We start from the raw sequence: 21,067 nt of genomic DNA on the forward strand, positions 1-21,067 counted from the left end.
GGCGCAGCACCGTGTGTCGTCCAGGCACGTTGTGGGCCAGGTGTTGGTCCCAGTCCCCCAGCCCATCCTCCCCTGCGCCACGGACAAACCCACCCAGACTCGAGCTGCGCGGGGAGGGGTCTTTGGTCCCCGCGGTGGCCCACTGGGCCTGACACTGCAGAACAGGCAATGGCGATGGTTTATGGTCCCAGGCGCCGAGGCCAGCCCGTCTGCTGCCCACCAAGCGCTCTAGGGAATGGGCAAGACTGTGGGAAAGATGTTGACCCCTCTGCAATTTGGGAGGAGGCTGCTCCCGGCTTGGAGGCAGGAGTTTGCATTCCTCGTCTCATGCAGAGCGGCCTGTGGGGCCTGGGAGCAGAGGTGGTTTCTGCGCCCCGCGCCCCAGGAAGAGCAACAGGCCGTGAATACCGGTTCCCTGCTCCCTGCCGGTGCCACCGGCGTCCTGCACGGGGCCCTTCCCGCCTCCTGCTTGCAACCCCGGGGACCCCCGCTCACAACCACGGCCAGGAGGAAAAAGGAGCACGGGCTGGCCCGTGTGGGGAGGCCGGGGGCCACGCTTGGGACCGTGGAGCCTGGCACATCATGTTGGCCGGCCCCGGGTCCTGCTTGTGCTCAGCCGCGTGGCTTCAGCGCTCGTGGGCCAGGCTGACTTCAGCCCGCCAGGTTCGCCGCCCTCCGCGAGCCACGGCACGGAGCGGCGCCGAAATCATTGCCGCCGCGACTGCCACGGGTTTGCACTGGCGGAGCCCGGCGACGCCAGCACAGCCGCACTGGGGCTGGCCCGGAGACCTCCCCCGCAGCCCTGGCACAGGAGCCTGCTCCTCGCCCCGGCCTGCCTGGACCGCCACGGGCGAGGGCGCGCCACAGGCAGGAGGGCCCCGGCGCCGCCTCGCCTGCAGCCGTCGTGGGCAGAGCGGGACCGGCTGGGGCATCCCTGGGAGAGCACACGGCACCGGGCTGCTGCCTCTGCCAGCCGCACCCCGCAGAGCCCCGGGGGGAAAGGGGTGCTGCGGTGAAAGCAGGCGCGGGCGGAGACGGGCCCCCCAACAGCCCAGGCTGCGGGGCTGCCCTCTCCCTCCTCGTGCTGCCCAGTCCCGACCCAGCGAGCGGAGGGGAGGCTGGGGGTGTGCTCCCCCAGGCCCTTGGCCGCCGGCCCCCTGCACCCCGCTCCGGCCACCGTCTGGCCCGGCCCAGCGCAGCCGTGCCGTAGCGCTGCCGGCTCCAGGCAGCCCGCGGGCCAGGGGGCTGCGGCTGCGGCCGTCCCTGCGGGATAATTAGTGCGCGCGACAAAAGGCCCCCACGGCGCCGGTTAGCACACGCTGGCATCTAATGAAGAGGCGCGCTCGGCTCTCCCGCAGGGACGGAGGTCGGGGCAGCTGCAAGAGGCCGGCGGGAGCATGAGCACAGCACCAAATGGGCAGGGGGGCCAGCTCCAGCCCCACCCCCAGCGGGCAGCCGGGGCCTAGGCGGCTGCTCAGGCCACAGCCGGACCCCCCTGCTTTTCCGCCCCAGCCCCTTGGGCCAGCGTGGGCTCCTGGCTCCCGCACCGGCCGCCCTCGCCTCCCCTCGCCCTGGCCTCGCCGGCCCCAGCACCTGCAGCTGGGCCCAGTCTGGGCACCCCGGGCCCACATCCTGCCCCTCTGCCCCACCGGTGCCCCCGTCCCCGCTGGCATGCCCCAGCGCCTTGTCCCATGTCTGCACGAGCCTGGCGGCACGGGCCTCCACTGCGCCACACAGCTGCTCCACAGCCTTCCCTGCTGGGCCCGCGTGCACACGCATGTGTGGGCGTGCGTGCACCTCCTCTTCCCCGCTCCCCAGGTGCCCCCGGGAGACCTTTCCAAGCAGCTGTCTGCTGAAACCAGCCCGGGGCTGCCCGCCGGTCCGACGGAGCCGCCCGCGCTGGGCCACAGGCCCCCAGACGCCGCCGTTCTCTGCTCAGCTTTGCGGGGGAAACACGACTAGACTTGGGGGAGCGGCGGGGGGGAGGCCTCCTGATACCTTGCTCTAGTTCCCCGTATAGCCTCTGGGCTGCTCCGTGCCTCCATTTCCCCATCTGTAGCAGGGGGAGGATGCTCTGGACTCTGGGGGGCTGGAACAGGGCAGAGTGTTTGCAGCCCCCCATCACTGGCACCACCAGCCCCCTCCCTGCCCCTGCCCAGAGCGCCTGCATCTGACCAGCGCCGCACGACTGAGCCGGGCCGGAGGCAGAGCCGGGCTGGGCTGGGGGGCAGTGAGTTGGGGGGTGGGGGGCGCTGCCGGCTCACATTAGCGCCACTGGCTTGCGTGGGTTCAGGGCCGGCAGGGGCCCCGGCTCCCCGGGAGAAAGGTTAATAGGGCAGGTCAGTGCTAATCCAGGCCTGGTGTGGGGGGGGGGGGGGGACGCTGCTGGGAGCGGGGACCGACCCCCACTCAGCCCCTGGCCTGCGAGCACTGGCACCCACGGTCCCAGCCCCCCAGCTCCCATGCTGTCTCTGCATCTCTAGGGGCGCAGGCAGCCGCAGCCCCAACCCACAGGGCTGACAGCGCTCCCGGCCCACCACGGAAACAGCTCGCAAAACGTACAGCTCTGAGCGCAGTGGCACGATGCCAACTCCGGCCTCCACCCCCTGGCTGCCCTGGGGACACTGGTGGCTTCTCCTGCCTACAGCCGACGAGGAGGGGCCCAGCGGCCTCCCCAGCACTGGGCGCATCCCACAGCCAAGGTAGGAGCTGTAGGCCCACAGCCACAGCGATTGGATTCACTGCCACAGGACTCACGGCGCAAGCAGTTGCAGGGGGGTGGGGCAGGAGCCGGGGGTGGTGCCCCCTTGGGACGAGCCTGGCACCCCCAGGCCCAACTGCATCAGTGCCTCCATACATGCATGCACACGTGAGCAGACACACGCACATGTGCACATGCACACACATGCACACATGTATGCATATGCACACAGAGAAGCCTTCTGTGCCCGTGCGCTGCCCGCGCCCGGCGTGTCTGGGATCGGCCCCCCGCGGTCACGGGCTGGATGCCTTAAGCCATGTGCAGGGGCCACTAGATGGCAACGAATATTGTGGGCACACACAAGCGTGTATGCACGCCCATGCAAATGCAAACATGCATACACAGACATGAATTCATGCATGCACACCCATGCACAGACATGCAAACAAATGCACGCACAGGCAGACATTCACACTTGCATGCCCACACAGTGCAAACATGCATGCAAACACATTGACATGTATGCATAGCCGTGTGCATGCACAAGCACACATGCACATGTACACACACAGGTGCATGTGCCCCTGCTGCCCAGAGCTCACCCTGGGGCCCTTGTGCCCCACAAAATGCCTCCTGTAGGCACAGGCCGTGCCTGCACCACATTTGGGTGGGTGGGTGGCAGCCAGCTGTGGTGCCCAGCCTGGTCTGCCCCCGTGCCTGGGGGTGCAAGGCACATTCGCCTGCGCATGGGCAGTCAGGGCATGGGGTTGCCCACAGACCCAGCCGTGGCTTCCAGCCCCACAGCCTGGCACGGGCATGGGGGCAGGCAGGGCAGATGCGTAATGCTGGCGGGCAGCTCTGCCTTGGCAGCTCGTTAACAGGCATGAAATGTGGAAGATGACGAGAGCCGCCCTGGCACCCCTTCCCGGCACCTCCTTAGCTGGGGTCCTGTTGGGCTCCTGCTCCCGCCAGCCCCTCTTTGCTCCCCGCAGGGCTCAGAGGATGCAGTGGGTGCCCCCAGCCTGCGCCCGCCCCTCCCGGCCTCGCACCGTGGCTCCCCACCCCCTCCCCGCAGGGCGGTGGGGACAGGGCCGGAGCCAGGGTGGAGAGGGGGCTGCAACGGGGCTGCCACGCTCCTGGAGCCGGCGTGGGGCTGGGGGTGCGGGGCCAGGAGCACTGGCGGAGAAGCAGCCGGTTTGCCAGGCCACGCTCTCTGCAGAGGCCGGGGGCTGGCTGCCTCCACCTCCCCCCCCGGCGGCCCAGCGGCTCCCAGACGTCATGGAAAACCCCCGCGAATGCTGGGAAGGAGAAGGGAGCAGGCCGCTGGGGCTGCACGTGATGTAGTGCACAGCCCTGTCCAGGCAGCCCCTCGCCACAGCTCCCACCGCACACACACAGACCTGCTCACGCCTGGGCGGCTGCACGCCGGACCCTGTCACACGTGTACACACAGCCATGTATAGCCATGGCCTCCACGTGCGCACACAAGGAACCATGACACACGGAGGCGCACACAGCACCGGCATCCCCATGAACACGCATAGAGCCATGGCGTACAGATGTACACACACAGCCATGACACTCGCATGCACGCACGTACCAAGCTATGGCGCACATGCACACGTGTGCACAGATGTGCACACCATGCCGAAGCTCCATGTGCATAGTTGCGTGCGTGCATGTGTGCGCACGTGCATGCAGTTGCATACATATACTTATGCACGCATTCAAACACGTGTGTGCACACGTGCACAGAGCCATGGTACATGCCTGCCTGTGTGCACACGCCATGCATACCCCGCCTTGAGAGACAGATGTGCATAAACCCAGTCACCAAGAGACACTGCTGACACCAGTGGACAGTTGTATGCATTCGCTGTCACGTGTGCATGCACATACACATACTCTGTTGCCTCCCAGCCCCCCCCACCCCGCACCAGCTTCCCAACAGGATCCCGTTTCCTTCCCTCTTGTATTATTCAAGTGTCTTCCTGTGCCGGCCAGAGGGGACCCGTCAGGGCCAACAAGGGCTGGAGGACGGGAGAGTCACACACAGGCCTGGCTCTCACGCAGGCAGCCAGGGGCAGCGCCAGCCCTGGAGTGAGCTGGCCGGGGCTGCCGTGGGCAAAGCCTAGCGTGATCGTGGCATGTGCGTTTGCTCACAAGACCTTGGACTTGCCCGCGGGGCTGAGGTGAAGGCAGCAAGGGCAGGCCCTACCTCATGGGAAAGGGCAGAGCAGGGCTTGGTCGCTGGTCACACCAGGGCTCAGGATCCTGTCCTGGGGGTAGGATGGAAACTGCCCGGGGGCAAGGTGAATTAGAACAAATAAGGTAGGAGGGGAGGGCAGCAGAGGATTAAACTGAATAATACAGCGCCGGGCCCCTTGCATATTAGCGAAGCTTCCAGTTTCTCTAACTGGAGGAAAAATGTGCATCGTACTGAATGTGATGCTGCTGCTCATGCTCTGCACCCCCCTTTCCAAAACCATCGCTCCACCCACGGCTACATGGGAGCGCATTAGCAAGCTCCGTGTTGGGGGGTCACTCGTGGAAGGTGTCGGGCAGCCCCATGCCGCAGGGTTTTGCGGGTCAGGCCAGAAAGGAGCGGGTTCCCAGTTGGCTGCTGGAGGGGTTTCAGCTCCCCGTGGAGCATGGGGACTTTGTCCTCTGCTGTGGCCGGGGTGGCAGGGGTGGCCCGGGCCATGCCGATGCCCTTGTGCTCCCAGCCGGGGGCTCACCCCTCCTCTCGGGGTCAGGCCAGTTGCCAGACTGGGGGTTGGGAAGGTCCGATGGGCACAGCCGGAGGGGTTTTGCCTGCCCCTGTAGTGCGGGGCCCAGTTCTCCTTGGACCTTTGCCCCGGCCCTCATCTCCTCTGCCTTTCCCGGGTGCAGGCTGTGCCTGGTCAGTGGGGTATGTGGAAATGTAGTTCCCATTTTTTGATATTTGGCCCATAATAGACCTTGGCCTCTGGTCCTCTTTGCAAACCCATCCTCAGAGGGAAAGGACAGGCCCCAAGGCAGGAAAACTCTTCAGAAAGCAAAGTTAATTAGAAGGAGCCTTAGGTAGCTGAGACGTAATGCCACAGAGGACCGGCTTCTCCCTGCATGGATTTGCCTTGAAGGAGCCGGTCCTCCGTCCGCCAAACCCGTGCAGGGCAAGCAGACGGCCCCAGACAAGATAAGTGCCGGGGGCTGAGCCCCACCTCAGGGGGTTCTTGCCCTTGTCAATGAGCAGAAAATAAATTACAAGCTTGGGAACGAAGTTTGTGGCTGGGACCCACCAGCCTGGGGCCATCCCCTGCTTTCGCTAGGGCAGAGCCAGGGGTGACGCCTGGAGCCGTGTCGGGGTGATGGCGTTGCTCTTCTAGGAGTTTAGATGATGGGTTTGTCTGGGCGGGTTTGGTTGGGGCTGATCCTGCCCTGGGCAAGGGTCGGAGTAGACGTGACCTGGAGCTCCCTGCCAGCCCCACAGCTGTGGGATTCTCTATGGCGCTTTCACAGAGACCAGGATTTTGGAGGCAGGGGGTGCTGGGTTAGGGCCAGGGGGCTCAAAGCTCTAGCAGGAGCAGGACACCGCTGTAAAATGTCTCTCCCCCAAGAGCTGAGTTCACCCTTCCCTGGGCCCCAAACACTGCAGTTTCACAGGGCGAGCGAAGGTCCAAAGTCCTGAGTGCAGTAGTGGCTGCAGGGTCAGGGAAGGGTTAACTGGGCCCTTGGTGGCCACCCGTGACCCCTCCCACAGGAGTGGAGGTGGGGGGTGCTGACAAGGGCACCCCTGAGCCCCCTCTACTCCATGGAGCTAGAGCTTGACCCAACCTTCATTGCAGCTCCCTGTTTCCAGAGCACCTGGATCTCACCGGGGGCTGCTCTGAGCCCTTTTCCAGTGCCCACTCCCACGCCCCAAGGGCTGGTACTGGGAGTGAGCTGTGGGCAGCTTGGTGGCTGCATTTCTGGCTCTGCAGCATGTCAGTCCACTTGGGGAGGCCAGTTAAGCTCCCGTCTCCCTGGGGCTTCAGATAGGAGCGTGGAGGGAGCCCGGAGAGAAGGGCTCAGGTGCTGTGAATTGATTGGCCCCTTATGGGGAGCATGTAGGAATAAGGGAAATGCCCCATGTTACACGCAGCCCGGGCCGAATCCATGCTGTGCTAAGCAGAGCTCCAGGTAGACTGCACTGTGAGCAGTCCCACGTTAAGGAGTTAATACGGTTTCTTCCCTGCGCCACTCTGACCTGCCGGTAGAGGGCCGGGGCGTGGCCAGGGCGATGAGCCAGGGCGTGGCCAGGAGCCGGGACCCATAGGCTCTGTCCCTGCTCTGGGGTGCAGGGAGACTAGGAGCAGTGCATCCTGGGATGCTGGAGGATTTCAAATAACTCATTTTATCTTCATGCAGCAGACAGATGTTACCCTAACACGAGCTGGGTAGCGCGGCCCAGAGTTACCCCTGGCCTGACAGGCATCACTTTGAGACATTCAGAGGGCACTTTAATGAGCTTTCACGTGCGGATGCTTGCATTTTAAGGCCGTTTCATGTGGGCTAAGTATAATGTGTAACTTTGCCCTAAAGTAAAGGCTCTTTAAATAGTGTGTGAGTGCTCCAGTGGTGCTCACTGTGCTCTCCATAAAGCTGCTGCTGCTCCTTTGGCAATCCTGCTCAGTCGAGGATGGTAATCTTCCATGATTGTCCTATCTGTGGGTCTAGATATGGCTGATGAGGCCGATCCAGGATCGGCAGACTCTGTTGCAACTCAGACATGTGTTTCCCCGTGGGGTGGGTGGCTCTGGGTTCTTGGTTCAGTCTCCAACACGCTGTTTCTGCTGCGCCTGCTTCTCCATCACTTGTTGTCACTGTGAGGTTTTAAAATACTGCAGATCTTCCTCCATTTGTGGTGGCCCTGGGTGATCATCTCCCACAAATTGATGTTGATGTTACATTTTTTCGAGCTGTCCTTGGGGATGTCCTTGAAGCGCTTTCTTTGCCCTCCTCTTGAGCGTGCTCCTTGGAGAAAAAAACCTGCTTCGGGGGTCTGGAGTTGGATGTCCAGATGACATGCCTGTCCCAGCAAAGTTGATGTTGCAGGATCCTCGCCTTGATGCTCGTGGTGTTTGCTCGTGAGATGATGCTAATGTTGGTGCCTGTGTCTTCCCACTAGATTCAAAGGATCTTCCAAAGACAGCATTGGCAGCTCTTCTCCAAGGACTCGAGGTGTCTCCTGTCTGTTGTCCATGTCTCAGCTCCATACAGCAAGGTGGGGACTGTGACTGCTTGATAAACCATGAGCTCAATTTCAGATCTGATGTCACGATCTTTGAACACCCGTTTCCTCTGGTGTCCAAAGAAATCCAACATTTGAGGCAACGTTAGAGTTCTTTGTCCATGTCCACCTTCTGCGAGAGATGGCTTGAGAGGCACGAGAAATACTCCATGTTCTCCAGAGTCTCACTGGGAATCTTAATTAGTGGAGCTGAGGACTGCTGATTAAGGGCTTGTTGGAAGACTTCAGTCATCTGAATGGTAAACATCAGTCCCGTTCTCTTGTGTATCTCAGTAAAAATGTTGACGATTGCCTGAAAGTCTGCTTCCCAGTAAGCACGCACTACAGCATCATCAGCGTACCCGGGCTCGATGACTGAGGTTGGGGTGGTCTTTGTTTTGACTTGGAGTTGGCTGAGATTAAACAGCGGACCACCCATTTGGTAGTTTAGCTCCAGTCTGGCTGGAAGCTTGTTGGTCAGATGTCGCGTCGCGGCTAGGAATACCAAGAGCCTTAAGCCTTGCTTAACTCCCACCTTACCCTCAAAGGGATCAGTGATGGATCTGTTACTGAGACCCACCGCTCGCATGCCATCATGGAGCAGGCGAAGAACGGCGATGAATTTCGGTGGGCATCTGCACTTCAGAAGGATCCTTCACAACACTTCTCGGTTGACAGAGTCAAAAACTTTCACGAAGTCAAAGGCCACATAAAGGGGCTTATTTTGCTCCCAGCATTTTGCCTGCAGCTGGCAAGCAGTGACAGTCATGTCTGTCGTGCCTCTGGATGCCCTTAACCTGCACGGAGGGCCCGGGAGGAGCTCTTCAGCAAGTGGAAGGAGACGGTTCAGGAGGGCTCTTGCAATCATCTTTCCTTAGTGGACAGCAAGGTAGTTTCCACAACCAAACTTGTCTCCTTTCTTGAAGACTGTCACAACCGTGGTTTCGCCGAGGTCTTCTAGCATCTCCTCCTCATTCCTGGTCCTTAAGATCAGGGCATGGAGCTGCGATGGGAGCTCCTCTCCCCCTGATTGAAGTCTTCCATCCGCTCCAGGTGCCGTTTCTTTCTTCATCTGCTCAGTGGCTTTCGTCACCTCGGCAAGGGTCGGAGATGGCCTCTGACCAGGTGTCATGGGATGGAGTTGAGAACACTTTCCTTGTAGCGGGCTGCCAGCTCAGGGAGCCGGGGGCAGTTGTCCGTCTGGAAACCATCTGCAGGCTGCAAAGGCTACAGCCCAGCTGCAAGTGGTGACCCTGGGCGCTTGCACGCGTTATGCGTTGTTTACATACACGTTACGAAATGGGATGAAAAATCACCATTTCACTAGGTTAGTCGCATGAGGAAATACACATGCACAATTTTCTTTTCATGGTAGATTTTGATTTATAGTGGCAAGTTAGACCACCTCCGACATGATCCAGGCTGCTCAGGAGGACGGGGCCAGCTGGGGGAGATGAGTAGCGGTGGCAGGAAGTGCAAAGTCTCCCAGGGAGGGAGAGACTTCCAGAGGGAGAAACTTCCAGGGGAAGGAGCCAGGAACAAGAGCGACAGGGTCAGAGGGAATTGGGAAGAGAGAGATGCAGCTAGAGAGAGGGAGGCCTGAGAGAGCAGAGTCAGGCCCCAGGAGCTGGAAGCTAAAAGGTGGGAGCCGAGAGCAGGGTCGCAGACAGCCCGAGGAGGATGACCACGTGCAGCCTGAGCAGCAGAGAGCTGGACGCACCTTCTCCGGGGCTGGGAAAGACCCTCGAGGAACTGGGTAGATGGTTGGTGCTGAGTACAGATGTGTGTTTTGTGTCCCGCTGAGGCATGTGTACTCGCGGAGGTTCAGGACTGGGCAAAGTGTTAAAGACTTTTGAGCTGAGCAAATCCCCAAACCCGCTACCCTTGTCAGCAACAGTCATGACTAAGAAGGTCTTCAAAATGCTCCTTGTAATGGCATTGATGGCTCCCCTTTCCTCAGTCAGGTCTCCTCCATCCTTAGGTCTCGAGGGAGCTGGTCCCTGAGTGCTCAGACCGTAGATGGCTTGAGTGGCATTGAAAATAACAGTGCCTATCGCGGATGTCAGCAAGACGTCGACTCTTCTTCGCCTCGTCTCCCCGCCGTCTGGTCTTCATCTTGTGAGTCCTCCTTTGCACCTCTGCCTTGGCTTGTGGCAGCTTCCATTTCTTTTCCTTGGAGTCAATGTCATTCTGCAAAACACAAAAGGCCTCGTGCTTGCGGGCAATCAACTCTTGGATCTCCTGGTCCTTCCCATCAAACCATTCTTGACGTTCCCCAGTAGTAAATCCAGGTGTCTCTTCGCAGGTGCTGATGACGCTGGACTCGAAGGCAGCCCAAGCGCTGCCGACGTTCTCCCATTGCTGTGGATTGGGATTCGCCTGGTTTCCACTGAGGCGCTGGTGGAAGAGGACTCCCTTGATTGGGTCCTTGAGACCATGGCCAACGCCAGTGTGGGAAGAGCAGCCACGGGCGTGTGCACTGCAGTGCGTTTCATGCTTGTTCTGCAGATGCAGCTTGGGACTTCTCTGTGCTCGGGGAGAAGCACAAAGTTGCTGCGGATGTGCACGAGGGGTGTAACAGGGCCCCGGACATGGCTCACGGGTGCTGCAGGTGAAGACAAACCCTCCCAGTGCAACCAGTCTGAGCAGGGGGGAAATCCCTCGGGGTGCGGCACATGCCCATCCGTGTCATGCCTCTGGTAGGCTGGCTACGGCTGGGACCGTCTACTCCGGGGGTTCGCAGGCAGGGTCTCGGGCCCTCCGGCACGAACTCTGCACTAACTCACGCGCCTGCAGACAAGTGCCTGTTTGCACAGCCTGGTCACACAGCTCCGGTCGCGTGGCTCCCCGGGGGGCTGGACGAAGTAGGGGCCTGGGCCCGGCTCCACGCAGCAGCCTTCTCCCACTCAGTGAGGGGTTAACCCCTCCCACCACGGGCCCTGTTTGCCTCCGCCTGTGCTGGGGATCGGCGGGGGGCTCCGCGGCTGCTGGGGGTCTCTGGGGGGCTTCGGGGGAGCGGGGGCACGCCGCGTCCTGCGGATCGAGAGCAGGATGCTGGGGCTCAGCTGGGAGAGCAGCGGCGGCCTGAGCACATCCAGTCCAACCCGTCTGAGCAGGATCAGCCCTGTCCAAACCAGCGCAGACAAACCATCCTCCAAACTCTCTGTAAAACTACCATCAGCCCTGACACAGCCCCAGACATCGCCCCCCTTCTGCCATAGGTAAAGCCACGAACATCCTCCTTCTGTAAATCGTTGTTAATGATGCTGCAGAGACCCAGGCCGTACCCCCGCTGCAGGGGAAGGCAAAACTCCCCAGTCTGGACCAGTCTGAGCTGGGCGGAAATCCCTTCCTGCCCCACTGCAGCATCGTGCTGAGCCTGAGTGCGGGGGCAAGACCATCCCACCAGGACCCTGACCCAGCGCCTCTGGAGGAGGATCAAACCCCCCAACACATCGAGTGGGAGAGGTTTTGCATGCCCAGACGTGAGCAGGGGTTGGGAGCGCAGCTGGGGTGGGCGGCAGGGTTTGCTTTCGCGGGTGCAGGCAGGTGTGGGGAGGGTGAGGTTTAAAACAGGGCATTCACGAGGGGGTCTCCAGTTTCATAGTTTCATAGTTGGTAGGGTCGGAAGAGACCTGAGCAGATCATCTAGTCTGACCCCTGCCATGGCAGGAAAGAGTACTGGGGTCAAACGGCCCCAGCAAGGTGTTCATCTAACCTCCTCTTAAAGCCCCCCAGGGTAGGAGCCTGCACCACTTCTCTTGGAAGCTGGTTCCCGATCCTAGCCGCCCTGACCGTGAAGTCGCTCGTGATGTCTAGTCTGAATCTCCCCTCTGCCAGCTTGTGACCGTTATTCCTGGTCACTCCTGGCGGTGCTCGGGGGAACAGGGACTCCCCCAGTGCCTGCTGGTCCCCCCTGACTAGTTTATAACAGGCCACAAGATCCCCCTCAGCCTTCTCTTGTGGAGGCTGAACAGGTTCAGGTCCCGTCGCCTCTCCTCGTAGGGCCTGCCCTGTTGTCCCCTGATCATGCGAGTGGCCTCCTCTGGACCCACTCCGTGTTGTCCACATCCCCCTTGAAGTGCGGCGCCCAGAACTGGATGCAGTACTCCAGCTGTGGCCTGACCAGTGCCGCATAGAGGGGGAGGATCACCTCCCTGGACCTGCTCGAGGTGCATCTGTGGATGCAGGACAAGGTGCAGTTGGCCTTCCTGACCACGTCCCCACACTGCCGGCCCGTGTTCATCTTGGCATCAGTGATGACCCCAAGATCCTTTTCTGCCTCTGCATTGACAAGAAGGGAGTTCCCCAGCCTGTAGGTATGGTGCCAGTTGTTCCTCCCCGGGTGCAGCACCTTGCACTTGTCAGTGTTGAATCCCATCCTGTTCTCATCCACCCACCCCTGTAACCTGTCTAGGTCTGATTGTAGCCTGTTGCATCCTTCCAGTGTGCCCACGTCCCCCCACATCTTAGTGTCATCAGCAAATTTCAACAGGTGCTTTTTACCCCCTCGTCCAAGTCACTGATGAAGATGTTGAACAGTGCGGGCCCAAGGACCGAGCCCTGGGGGACCCCACTGCCCACATCCCTCCAGGTCGAAAATGACCTGTCCACCACTGCTGTCTGGGTGCGGCCCTCCAGCCAGTTGGTGACCCATCTGACTGTGTGGGTGTCAACACCAGAGCCCCCCAGTTTCTTAATGAGAATGGGGTGAGAGACAGTGTTGAAGGCCTCTGGAAGTCCAGGAAGACGATGTCCGCTGCTGCCCCTGTGTCTAACGATCTGGTGATCTGATCGTAGGTTGGTTTGACAGGACCTGCCTCGAATGAGCCCGTGTTGGTTGCCCCTCAGCATAATCTCCCCCCAGCCCCTCGTGGACATGTACCAGGATAACTCTATCAAAAAGCTTGCCCAGGATCAAGGAAAGACTGATGGGCCTGTAGTTCCCCGGGTCCTCCTTCCTCCCCTTTTTGAAGATGGGAACCACGTTGGCCTCATCCAGTCCCCTGGCCCCACACCAGAGCCCCAAGAGTGCTCGTACAGCCGTGCTGGGGGTCCCGCAATGACCGCTGCCAGTCCCCTCAGCACTCGGGGGTGGAGATCGTCCGGACCCGCTGATTTGAACACGTCCAGTCCCGCCAGACGCTCTCTGACTAGATCCTCCCTGACCCGGGGCCTGGGTGCGCCTCCCCGGGGGCCTGAGGGGGCCGGTGGGGGCTGATCCGGTCCCTGCTCAGGAAAATGGAGGCAAAGAAGTCATTAAATATGTTGGCTTTGTCGTCTGGTATGACGACCAGATTTCCTAGCGTGTCCTGCAGGGGCCCCAGGTTACCCGGGACCTTGTTTTTGCCCACTATGAATTTAAAAAATGACTTCTTCTTGTCCTTGATCCAGGTCACGAGTCCCAGTCCCATCTCCGCCTTGGCCTCCCTGACCCCCCCTGCAGCCCCCAGCAACCGCAGTGTAGTCCTCCCTGGGGATTTCTTTTGCGCCCTCCTGCTCCCTTTGATCCTCATTGGGATTACCTCCCTTTGGGCTTGGAGGATCGTCTCCTTGAGGAGCAACCACTCACCTTGGACACCGGCTCCCCTCCCCCCCGGGACCTCAGCGCCTCCCCGACTGTCCTCCTTAGCTCATTGAAGTCGGCCCTCCTGAAGTCCAGGGCTGCTGCCTTGCTGCCGGCCTCTGCCACCCTGCGCTGGATGGTGACTCCCAGCAGGCGATGATCGCTGTCGCCCAGGGGGTCGAGCCCCCGCAGCCCCCGCACCCGGTCATCACCCGTGGCCAGCACCAGGCCCAAGGCGTCTCCCCAGTGGGGCCGTGCACCCCCTGGGTTAGGTGGAGGTCCTGCATTCGGGCTAGGGACCGACGTGAGCGGTCAGACCTGGCTGTGTGCTCCTCCCAGCAGATGTCTGGGAAGTGCAGGTCCCCCACGATGACCACGTCCTTGGACCTAACGACCTCCGGGAGCTGACTGAAGCATTCCTGGTCGAGCTCTTCCCCGTGGTCGGGGGGTCTGTAGTCGACCCCACCGTTAAGTCCCTTTCCCCTCGACTGCCTTGTACCCTAACCCAAAGCACTTCAGGGTGCCCTCCCCTGGCTCCTTGCTAATTGACGAGGATGTGTATTCCTCCTTAATGCAGAGCGCCACGCCCCACCCCTCTTTCCTATCCTGTCCCTCCTGTACAGCCTCTAGCCCTTGACATTCACCGCCCAGTCATGCGTTTCATCCCACCTCGTCTCAGTGAGCCCCGCTGTGTCCGGGCTGGTGTCAGCCGGCAGGAGGGGGAGCTCCTCCTGCTTGTTGCCCATGCGACGAGCGTTTGTGTGGCGGCATTTGCGGCCCCCTGAGGATGTGTGCGCTGGCCCCCTAGTCCCAGCATCGCCCTGGCCCCTGGCGCTTACCGGGGTATATGCCGCTCGTCGGTCTCGGCCGGGCTGCACTCGTGGGGGCTGCTTGGTCTAGCGGTCCAAGGCGTCCTCCGCCCTCGCCTTCCCCTTCCCCGACGAGCCTAGTTGACCGCCCGCCGGGGGAGATCCGCCAGCCTGAAGAAAACGCGCTTACCCCTGGGGGGAAGGTGGAGCCGTCCCACCCGAGCGTGTCTCCCGTCGTGATGTGCGCGCCGCGGTCGGGGAAGCCGGAGCCCGCCTCGAGACACGGTTCCCGAAGCCGCCAGTCGGTCTCTGCGATGCCCGTCGCGTGCCGTCTTCCGCGTCCCCTCGCTGGTAGGACGGAAGAGAAAACCACCGGCGCCCCCGTCTCCCTCAGCAGGCCCCGGAGCGGGGCAGGCCGCCATCCGGCGATCAGGGCCCCTCCTGGCCGCATCGTTGGCACCCACGTGGACCAGGACCATGGGGTAGTAATCGGTGGCTGGATCGCGGCCTGGATCATCCCCGTCACGTCCTGACTCTTTGCTCCGGGCCGGCTGTAGACCTCGTGCTCCGGGGGGTCCCGGCGACAGATGGGGCCTCCGTACCGCTCAGGACGGAGTCGCCTACGACGATCACGCGACGCTTTCTCCTCCGGGACGGCTTGTCGCCTTCGGCCCGTTCGGAGCGAGGAGAGCGTGGAGCTGCCTCCTCTCCCTCCTCCTCCTCCTCCGGTGTCGCCAGGGCCTCGCACTGTGCTCCCGCCGGACCGGAGGCGCTGGTGCTGCCGTGTCACGGGCAGCCCTGGCCCTGGCGGAGACCGTCTGCCACTCTGCAGTTGATTCGTGTCCTGTGTGTTGCTTGTCTGTTATTGCAAGCTGCCTTTCCAGGTATACTATAATAATAATATTTATTATTATATGTATAATAATAGCAACAGCAGCAACAGAACGCTTTTTATTACTGCTTTAACATGGTTATAAGAAAAATGTGTTTTGTTGTTGTTATAACAATAGCAACAATTATGAATATAATTAATAATATTTCATAGATTTCATAGACATTAGGGCTGGAAGGGACCTCGGGAGATCCCGAGACAAAGGGCAGGAAGTCAGCTGGGGTCATAGGATCCCAGCAAGATAAGCATCCAATTTACTCTTGAAGGTGTTCAATGTAGGTGCTTGAACCACCTCCGCTGGCAGACTGTTCCAGACCTTGGGGGCTCGGACAGGAAAGAAATTCTTCCTTATGTCCAGCCTGAAACAGTCTTGCAGGAGTTTGTGACCGTTCGACCTCGTCATCCCTTGGGGTGCTCTGGTGAACAGACGTTCCCCCAGATCCTGGTGGTCACCCCTGATAAAGGTGGCCATCAGATCACCCCTGAGCCTGCGCTTTTCCAGGCTAAAGAGTCCCGTGGCTCTCAGCCTGTCATCGTAAGATCTGTTTTCCTGACCTCTGATCACGTGCGTGGCTCTCCTCTGGACTCTCTCAAGCTTCTCCACATCCTTTTTGAATTGTGGAGCCCAAAACTGGACGCAGGACTCCAGCTGCGGCCTCCCCAAGGCCGAGTACAAGGGGAGAATGACGTCCCGGGATTTGCTCGAGAAGCATCTATGGATGCACGCCAGCATTTTGGTCGCTTTACTAGCCGCAGCATCGCATTGCAGGCTCATGTTCATCTTGTGGTCAATGATGACCCCCAAGTCTCTTTCTTCTGTAGTGCTATCCAACGTAGCACTGCCGAGCCTATAAGGATGCTGCAGGTTTTTCCTCCCAAGGTGGAGAGCCTTGCATTTTTCGGTGTTAAACACCACGAGGTTCTCGTCCGCCCATTTGCTGAGCTTGTCCAGGTCAGCCTGGATTACCCGCCTTTCACCTGGCGTGGATGCTTTGCCCCAAAGTTTGGTGTCATCGGTGAACTTGGCCAGTCCACTCCTGACTCCAACATCCACATCGTTAATGAAGATGTTGAACAGGATGGGTCCCAGGACAGAGCCTTGAGGGACCCCACTGGTCACAGGGCACCACGATGAGTGACTGCCATCGATTACAACCCTCTGGGTCCGACCACGGAGCCAACTTCCCAGCCAGAGGATCGTGGTGGAGCCAAGGCCACAACTGGGCAGTTTGGCCAAGAGGTGATCATGGGATACCAGATCAAAAGCTTTTTTGAAGTCAAGATGACATCAATCTCTTCTCCCTGGTCCAGGTGATAGGTCACCCGGTCATAGAAGGAAATGAGATTGGCCAAACAAATATAATGAATAATGTTATGAATAGTGTTGTTATTAATAACATTATTATTCAGGCCTTAGTACAGCTTTGTATTCATAACTTGAACATGTTTATATTAAGAAAAATGTGTATTGTTATGAGAATAACACTTATTAGTGTTACAAAGTTGTACTAAGGCCTGGATGTATTTGGATTTAAATGAAACACAAATAACAAGAAGCAGCATGCATTTGTGGCGGAAGTTTTGAAGACCACCAGGTGAGTGAGCCGTTCACAGACATCACTGGCCAGGGGCCTGGGGGCTGCATGTTTGCAGTGCTGCATCGGTGCTTTGACTGGAGGAGCTGCTTCTGCAGGTGTAGGGGGTGTTTCTTCATCTGACTACATCAGATAGTTTGGTTCAGCAACAAGCTCCTTCCAAACCGAGTAACTCATCTGGCATGGGAGAGGCAGGCAAGCGCGTCTTCCTCTTCCAGCCAATGAGAACTAGGATGAGATCTACTAGCTCTAAAATCCCAACAAACCTTGAAACCGGGAACATGCAATTCCCTTGCCATGAAGAAGAATTCCTTTGTGCGCTACACGGGCTGGAAAACCTAGTTTCATAGTTTCATAGTAGCTAGAGTCGGAAGGGACCTAGGTAGATCATCTAGTCCGACCCCCTGCCTTAGCAGGAAAGAGCACCGGGGTCAGATGACCCCGGCAAGGTGCTCATCTAACTTCCTTTTAAAAATCCCCAGGCTAGGAGCCTGCACCACTTCCCCTGGAAGCTGGTTCCAGGCACTAGCCGCCCTGACTGTGAAGTAGCGCCTCCTAATATCTAATCTAAACTTACCCTCCGCCAGTTTGTGACCGTTATTCCTGGTCACTCCTGGCAGCGCACGGGGGAACAGGGACTCCCCCAATACCTGCTGATCCCCCCTGACCAGTTTGTAGCAGGCCACAAGGTCCCCCCTTAGCCTTCTCTTGTGGAGGCTAAACAGGTTCAGGTCCCGTAGCCTCTCCTCATAAGGCCTGCCCTGCTGACCCCTGATCATACGAGTGGCCCTCCTCTGAACTCTTTCCATATTGTCCACGTCCCTCTTGAAGTGCGGCGCCCAGAACTGGACGCAGTACTCCAGCTGCGGCCTGCCCAGTGCCGCATAGAGGGGGAGGATCACCTCCCTGGACCTGCTCGAGATGCATCTGTGGATGCATGACAGGGTACGGTTGGCCTTCTTGACTGCCTCCCCACACTGCCGGCCCATGTTCATCGTGGAGTCAATGACGACTCCAAGATCCTTTTCCGTCTCCGTGCTGGCAAGAGGGGAGTTCCCCAACCTGTAAGTGTGGTGCCGGTTCTTCCTCCCCATGTGCAACACCTTGCACTTATCAGTGTTAAACCCCATCCTATTCTCATCCGCCCACCGTTGCAACCTGTCAAGGTCAGCTTGTAGCCTATTGCACCCTTCTAGTGCACCCACATCCCCCCACATCTTAGTGTCATCAGCAAACTTGAACAGGGTGCTTTCTACCCCCTCATCCAAGTCACTGATGAAGATGTTGAACAGTGCGGGCCCGAGGACCGAGCCCTGCGGAACCCCACTGCCCACGTCCTTCCAGGTCGAGAAGAACCCATCCACTACCACCCTCTGGGTGCGGCCCTCCAACCAGTTGGCGACCCATTTGACCGTGTGGGCATCGACACCACAGTCTCCCAGCTTTTTGATGAGGACAGGGTGAGAGACAGTGTCGAAAGCCTTCAGGAAGTCCAGAAAGACTACATCCACAGCAACCCCTGCGTCTAATGATTTGGTGACCTGATCGTAAAAGGCCACCAGGTTGGTCTGACAAGACCTGCCACTGATAAACCCATGTTGGTTGCCCCTGAGCATGCATTCCCCCGCAAGGCCCTCCTGGATGTGTGCCAGGATAATTTTTTCAAAGAGCTTACCCGGGATTGAGGTCAGACTAACTGGCCTGTAATTTCCCGGGTCCTCTTTTTTTCCCTTTTTGAAGATAGGGACCACATTGGCCCTCTTCCAGTCCTCCGGCACCTCACCAGAGCACCACGAGTGCTCATAGAGCCGCGCCAGGGGTCCCGCAATGACCTCGGCCAGTTCCTGTAGAGCCCTAGGGTGAAGATCGTCCGGACCAGCGGACTTGAACACGTCCAGCCTCTCCAGAAGTACCCTAACTAACTCCTCGCTAACCCCTGGCCCAGGCGTGTCTCTCCCGGGGCCCGAGGGGGGCCCAGCAGGGAGGTGGCTGAACTGGTCCCTACTTAGGAAGACAGAGGCAAAGAAATCGTTAAATATGTTAGCTTTGTCATCTGGCGTGATGACTAAGTTGCCCATCGTGTCCTGCAGGGGCCCCACATTACCCGGGACCCTCTTTTTACCCCCTATGTATTTGAAGAAGGACTTCTTATTGTCCTTAATCCGGGAAGCTAGTCCTATCTCCAACTCTGCCTTGGCCCTCCTGACTGCCCCCCTACATCCTCGGGTGACTGTAACATAGTCCTTCTTGGTGATGACCCCATCTCTCCATTGGGTATATGCCTCCCTTTTAGCAAGGAGACATTCCCGGATGCTCTTAGTGAGCCATGGGGGTTTATGTGCCCTCCTGCTCCCTTTGACCCTTGTTGGGATTACCTCCCTTTGGGCATGGAGGATCGTCTCCTTAAGGAGCAACCACTCACCTTCGACATCTGATTCCCTTCCCCTCTGGGTCCTCAGCGCTTCCCCAACTATCCTCCTTAGCTGTTAGGATCCGTGTGGATCTGGTGGATACGTGAGGAAAGAAGGTGGGTTTTAATTCACTAATAAAAATCAAATGTAAATGGCTGTTTTGGTACATTTTTTTAAAAACCTTCATTCCAATTTCCCTCTGAATTAAGCACGATGCAAACCACATTTCTAATCATGCTAAGAAGAAACGCATTGTTCATGATTTCCAACAGATGACTATGCGCCGGGAGGAGCCCGTCGCTGGCAGCGATGCAGAGTCTCTTCCTGGCTGGGTCTCTTGGGTGCGGGTTACCTCCTGTCCTGGCCCACGGTCCTGGCTGTACCTGGGGCAGGTGAGGACAGGGGTTGGTGTTTCAGGCTTTGGCCTGGTCTTTGTGCAAGACGGGTGTTTGCAGCCACCTGGAGAGCAGGTTAGACCCTTGCCCGGGCTCGGTCAGACAGGGTTTGAGTCTGCCTCAAGCAGGGGGTTGGAGCAGATGGGACCTTCAGAGGGCCTCAGCCCCAGCCCCAGCATTTTTGCTTCAGGCAGGGCTCAGACCAGATGCCCGCTGGGTCCCTCCCCACCTGGGGAGTCTGTTATGGTTACCTGTACACCCCTATCTGTAACCTGGGCTTACCTGTGCATCCCTACCTGTGGCCTGGGCTGGCTCTTGGCTCTTCCCAGGCCTTTGCACCCTTCCCAGCTTCTCGCTGGCACCTCTGGGTATTGCTGCAAAAGAAACGATTTCTGCTAACAGGAATCAGCCCCCAGCGCGGTCTCTGCCCTTCTGAGCAAGGATACCGCCAGCACACGATGCCCTTGATACAGCTCTTCTCTCGCTCGCTGCCGCCTGCTCGGGCTGTCGCTCTGCTGTCTCTTGTTAGCACTGGGCAACGCTTCGTAGTAGCCTCAAAAGAAACCCGTGCAATAAAGTTCCCCACTCCAGCAACGAGGTCTGCCCCTCCCTCGGGGTCGAAGTGCAAGCTTCGGCTTAGTTAAAAATGCCAGAAAAGTGTTAATTCCCAGATGGCGCACATTAAATAATGGCTGGCAGGGAAACGCAACATTTAGTGTCTTCAAACCTAATGTGTGTCCGGCCAAATGTTGCTGAAGAACCTTAAAGAGGAAGAAATATCCTCGTTGTGTCTAGCAAAGGTGACGCTCAGCAAACAAGTGACAAATGGACAATGTCTCTACCTATTAAATGTTAAAAAAAAAAGGTTTAAATAGTTCAAAAAAATAAACCCAACGTGCTGGGTACATGATCAATATGTGAATGAAGTAGCAAACTCCTCACTGAAAGAGGTCGCGCCTGCCCTGGTCCAGGGGATGCTCAGACCAACACTGCACCGGGAGCAGGCAGGGGTTTCCCCTCTGCTCAGACTGGTGCATACTGGGGGCCGGTTTGCCTTCCTCTGCAGCGGGGACACGGGTCTGCCTGGGGTCTCCGGAGCAGCTATTAACAACCTCTTATAGCCTCCGGTGCCCGGGGCAGTCAGCAAGGATGTGTCACCATCGGCACGTGAGAGCAGGCATCTGCCCTCCTGGCTGCGTGGCTCGTGAGCGAGGCGCGTGGCACCGCTGGGACGTGGTCTTGAACGGGCCCGATGGGCCCCGCCGCTGTCAGGGCACGGATGGCCCACCCCTCGCTCTCCCCTGTGGAAACGCACGAGCCTCGCAAGCCAGGGGGATCTCACCACTGCTCCTGCCAGGCCCTTTCCACAGCCAGTCTGCGGTGCCACGTACTTTCCCAGTTGCTTACTACGCCCCGGGCTGCCCTGTTATCCGGTAATGATCTTGCT

The 21,067-nt window shown here is 59.0% G+C and overlaps 1 long non-coding RNA gene across 1 annotated transcript; it reads right to left on the reverse strand.

The window, feature by feature from the left end:
- Positions 1-14,168: 14,168 nt before the first annotated feature.
- LOC149875787 (uncharacterized) lies at positions 14,169-20,541 on the reverse strand. Its single transcript, XR_016440045.1, has 3 exons — positions 19,903-20,541; positions 19,237-19,317; positions 14,169-15,216 (listed from the first exon to the last, which is right to left on the reverse strand). It is a non-coding gene; the product is annotated as an uncharacterized LOC149875787 (long non-coding RNA).
- Between the last annotated feature and the right edge of the window lie 526 nt (positions 20,542-21,067).

Source organism: Crocodylus siamensis, chromosome 1 (genome assembly GCF_052110815.1).
Source record: "Crocodylus siamensis isolate JL-2025a chromosome 1, ASM5211081v1, whole genome shotgun sequence".
NCBI classification, from domain to species: Eukaryota; Metazoa; Chordata; order Crocodylia; family Crocodylidae; genus Crocodylus; species Crocodylus siamensis.